A 5,746-nucleotide genomic window follows, 5' to 3' on the forward strand; every position below is an offset into this window, starting at 1 on the left:
TAGAGCTGCTACCATCTTCATCATGGTCAGTAAAGTTCACTCCAGCCACAAGTTAAAAAGGCAGCTCAATGGAACTTTCTTTGTTTCCTTCATTTCCTTTAAAATGCTGTTAAATTCAACTGAAAGAGAAGCTCCATTTTGTTCTTCAGCTGCTGAGAAACTGAAAAAGCCAACAGCAGCTCTAACTGCATGTTTTTCTCTTTGTGTACCAGGAGGTATGAACATGGCTGTGTTGTTGTCACTGAGCCACAGAGTTCTTATTATTCACATCATTTCATTCTTCTCATGCAGACAGAAGACTGGCACATGTTTCCAAACTGTTGGAGCTAAACATCTCTCATTAAAATCCCTGTTCTCCCACATTCTTCTCTGTGATTCATTTGTTCAGACAGAGACCTTCATGAAGACAAGTTAGCTCAGCAGCCAGTCATGTTTCATGTTGCTGTTCAGAGGACTAAAAACAGCAGGGAGTGCTTTGACATGATGGACTGGAAGAACAAGCTGAAAACACTCAACCTTCCTACTGATTGTACAGAGAAGTCATTTAAATCAACAATCTATTAACAATCATGTCACCAAAACTCTAACAGAAGCATGGTGAAACTAACTATTTCTATATATTCAGTTGTTCTGTTTAATCTTTAACAAAAACTCAGTTTTATAAAGTGATCAAACATGTAGATAAAATATCAGACTGCAGGAAAACAAACGACCAAAACAGTAAAGTAATGATAGCGCAGTAAAGAGTACAATGTTTCCCTCTGAAATGGGACAAAGTTTCAATAAAACTGAAATATGACTCCATGTGGATAAAGTCTTTAAGTGGAAATAAAATCCAACAATTATTCAGAAGAATATGCTGGCACTGAAATTTATGGAGTTTAAACTGATCTTTTAAAATGTTCCTCTTTAATGTAGAGTTAGTTATGTAAAGTTAAATGAATTTACCTGAGCTGTGAGATATAAGGCAGACACTGCAGGAAACTCCTCACTTCACTCTCTGCATGTGAGCAGCCTGTCAGCTGCACTTGTTTCTTCTCTGATTGGAGTTTCAGCACTTCCAGGAGGATGGAGCTCTTTCTCTCTGAGAGGTTTATGATCCAGACTGCAGGAGCTGACTGGAAAACTGGCTGTAATGATGGAAGGACACTCAGACCTGTTTTAGTCTCACAGTCCTTCAGATGGGAGTACAGATCCTGCAGGAAATCACACTGATGTTTGTCCCCATGATTAAAAGGAAACCTCTGATATCTGCACACTGATGATAACAGCTGCAGCATCTTCTCTCCTGTCTGCTGTTCTCTCTCTGCTGCTGCACAGAACAGACTCACAAAGAAACTGGTTTCTTCTTGAAGATCTGAGCTCCTTCGTTCCAAACTGGAACAACAAGAAGGAAACATTTAGTGATGATTTGATCTCAGCTGCATTAATACAACCACACACTACTGATGGACTCCATCTTGTACATGTGTGTCCTGTATATGATGAACTTCCATGTTAAACACATCTTTCATCAGAGCAGCTGAACATTGTTTTAGACTGTTACTGACTCACAACACAAACACTGATCCTGACACTGAAATCACTCAGTTCTAACTGTCAGCCTCATTTTATCTGCTGTCTGACCTTTAAGAGTCAAACATAGAAACTGAAATCAAACAGCGGTGAAAGAACAAATCCAGAGTCCGTATCATGTCCAATAGGTGCTGATGCTCCACCTTGCTGCTGATTTAACACACATGTAAATCACAGTTCTGCTGCACAACATCTGCAGCTGGAGACACAAAGTGATGATGACTCACTGCTGTCTGTGACCTGAATGTGTTGCTCTCTATAGAGCTGCTACCATCTTCATCATGGTCAGTAAAGTTCACTCCAGCCACAAGTTAAAAAGGCAGCTCAATGGAACTTTCTTTGTTTCCTTTGTTTCCTTTATTTCCTCTAAAATGCTTTTAAATTCAACTGAAAGAGAAGCTCCTTTTTGCTCTTTAGCTGCTGAGAAACTGAAAAAGCCAACAGCAGCTCTGACTGCATGTTTTTCTCTTTGTGTACCAGGAGGTATGAACATGGCTGTGTTGTTGTCACTGAGCCACAGAGTTCTTATTATTCACATCATTTCAATCTTCTCATGCAGACAGAAGACTGTCACATGTTTCCAAACTGTTGGAGCTAAATATTTCTCATTAAAATCCCTGTTCTCCCACATTCTTCTCTGTGATTCATTTGTTCAGACAGAGACCTTCATGAAGACAAGTTAGCTCAGCAGCCAGTCATGTTTCATGTTGCTGTTCAGAGGACTAAACACAGCAGGGAGTGCTTTGACATGATGGACTGGAAGAACAAGCTGAAAACACTCAACCTTCCTACTGATTGTGCAGAGAAGTCATTTAAATCAACAATATATTCACAATCATGTCACCAAAACTCTATCAGAAGCATGGTGAAACTAACTATTTCTATATATTCAGTTGTTCTGTTTAATCTTTAACAAACACTCAGTTTTATAAAGTGATCAAACATGTAGATAAAATATCAGACTGCAGGAAAACAAACGACCAAAACAGTAAAGTAATGATAGCGCAGTAAAGAGTACAATGTTTCCCTCTGAAATGGGACAAAGTTTCAATAAAACTGAAATATGACTCCATGTGGATAAAGTCTTTAAGTGGAAATAAAATCCAACAATAATCAGAAGAATATGCTGACACTGAAATTTGTGGAGCTTAAACTGATCTTTTAAAATGTTCCTCTTTAATGTAGAGTTAGTTATGTAAAGTTAAACGAATTTACCTGAGCTGTGAGATATAAGGCAGACACTGCAGGAAACTCCTCACTTCACTCTCTGCATGTGAGCAGCCTGTCAGCTTCACTTGTTTCTTCTCTGATTGGAGTTTCAGCACTTCCAGGAGGATGGAGCTCTTTCTCTCTGAGAGGTTTATGAACCAGACTGCAGGAGCTGACTGGAAAACTGGCTGTAATGATGGAAGGACACTCAGACCTGTTTTAGTCTCACAGTCCTTCAGATGGGAGCACAGATCCAGCAGGAAATCAGACTGATGTTTGTCCTCATGTTTAAAAGGAAAGCTCTGATATCTGCACACTGATGATAACAGCTGCAGCATCTTCTCTCCTGTCTGCTGTTCTCTCTCTGCTGCTGCACAGAACAGACTCACAAAGAAACTGGTTTCTTCTTGAAGATCTGAGCTCCTTCGTTCCAAACTGGAACAACAAGAAGGAAACATTTAGTGATGATTTGATCTCAGCTGCATAAATACAACCACACACTACTGATGGACTCCATCTTGTACATGTGTGTCCTGTATATGATGAACTTCCATGTTAAACACATCTTTCATCAGAGCAGCTGAACATTGTTTTAGACTGTTACTGACTCACAACACAAACACTGATCCTGACACTGAAATCACTCAGTTCTAACTGTCAGCCTCATTTTATCTGCTGTCTGACCTTTAAGAGTCAAACATAGAAACTGAAATCAAACAGCGGTGAAAGAACAAATCCAGAGTCCGTATCATGTCCAATAGGTGCTTGTAAAAGCCATAAACCAGAAAATATAGAATGTGGAGAAATATGTACAATGTATAGTTGCAGTTTATATTTTATTTAATTCTTATTTCATGTCATTGTGTAATTACTCATTTCAAGAAAATGATTATTGATATAAAAAATGTTGGATGACGCTCCCTTAGAGTGACGTAACTGAGAACGTGCAGCCAGTTCAATCAGAGCTGCGTTAGGCACGGGAGCATATAGTTTTCTTAACGTGCGTCATGTGATTTTGTAACCTTTTTATTTTCTAATTAAAGACACCTAAACCTTCAGAACTTGTCATGTCGTGTGCGTGAAGAAATTACTGTGTCTGCAGCTCTAAGTGGTATTTGGAAATTCAAGAAAGAAAGTGCCACTACATTTAGTAAGAAAACTGCTCACGGATGGACCAAGAGTGACTGAAAACTGAATTTTTGGATGCTAATAAGGAGCCAACTAGCAGTTAACACCTCTGAACGGTGTGTCAGATTGGAGCATCATTCTGAAGAGGATTTACTCAAAGCAAACGAGGTGGTAAGCCTTCTGAATTAACATATGAAACAGGACAGTCTCTGGAAATATGAAAGGAGGAATTGCCATTAAAGAGATCGTTTGCTAGATGGAAGGAATCCACAAACTGTGCTAGTTTGAAGCTAAATGAAGCCAAGAAGCTACTGCTAGCTAGCTACTGAATGACTTGCTGTTCGAGCTAAGAAGCTAATGCTAGTCAGCTACTCAGTGACTTGCAGATCCATGCTAACTTGTTAATTGAAGCCTGAAACCGATTACTGAAAGCTCCGTGTGTTTTTGGAAATTGTAAAGCATTTATTGGATGAAGAAAAGTGTTAGTGGAATACTTCTGATTCATATGCACACAGTTTGCGCACAGCTTTATTGAGAAAAGAAATATGGTGGATGGTGATGTTGAAACAGTTGGCACTGAAGAAATGGTCACCAAACGGCCAGTCAAGTTAAATGAGAAGGCAATTGAGGACAAACTGCACAGGCTACTTGGCACCAGAAGAGGATTTCTATCTCGACTCACAACTTTAAGGAGGGAAGTTACCAATTTAATCACATTATCTGATAATTTGCCAACAGTGAAAGAGATAATGCAAGAAGAATTTAATCCAGTTCTCCAAGATTTTATTGCCATCACTGAAAAATGGATGGAGCAGGAGACATTGAGCTTACAACAAATAAACCAAGAATCACAAGCTGAAGAAGAGATAAACCCTGATGATTGTGTGTCACAAGTGAGCCATAAGTCCAGCAAGAAGGGCTCACACGCTGGACACTCAACTGTCGTGTCTTCTCGTGCATCAGTTCGTGCTATTGAAGAAGCCAAGCTCTCTGGTCTAGTGGAACGTGCCGCTATTTTGGAAAGGAAACAAGAGTTAGACATGGAGGAAGCGCGTATCAAAGCGACTAAAGAGAAGTTGGAACTAGAGGCAGCTATTGCAGAAAAAAGAGCAAAAGTCAGAATACTGAAACAGTATGAGAAATCAGAGGATGGCATGAGCAGCTACATGCGCTTTCATCCAACAGATGGCGCAAGAGTGAAGGAAGAGGAAAATCCCGTCACTCTCTCCCAGAGCAGACCTTCTTACAGAAGCCAGGCATCACTCAGGCCATTGCAAGATGTAAGACGTCAGGTTGCTACAGTAAACACTGCAGTGCAACAGCAAGATGGAAGTATGAGTGGCCTTCTGAAAGTAATGGAAAACCAAAATGTTATTACAGAGATGCTTGTTAAGCAACAACAGTATGCTCAGCTTCCTGAGAAAGAGGTGGCAGTGTTCAAGGGTGATCCACTTACCTATAGATCGTTCATTAGAGCTTTTGAACGAGCCATTGAACAGAAGACGGACAGTGAACAAGACAAATTGTATTACTTACAACAGTTTACTGCAGGAGAACCACAGGAACTTGTTCGAAGCTGCGAACACATGCCATCACACAAGGGGTTCAAAGCACCAAAAGAACTCTTAAAGAAACATTATGGAGATGAGTTGGTGATTGCAAGTGCTTACATTGATAAAGCTTTACAGTGGCCGCAAATCAACCCTGAAGACGGAAAATCACTTAAGACCTATGCTTTATTCCTAACTGGTTGTTGCAACACGATGCAAGATGTCGAATTGATGGAGGAAATGGATAATCCTACAAATATGAGGATGGTGGTATCCAAACTGCC

This window comes from Odontesthes bonariensis, chromosome 11, assembly GCF_027942865.1.
Source record: "Odontesthes bonariensis isolate fOdoBon6 chromosome 11, fOdoBon6.hap1, whole genome shotgun sequence".
NCBI classification, from domain to species: Eukaryota; Metazoa; Chordata; class Actinopteri; order Atheriniformes; family Atherinopsidae; genus Odontesthes; species Odontesthes bonariensis.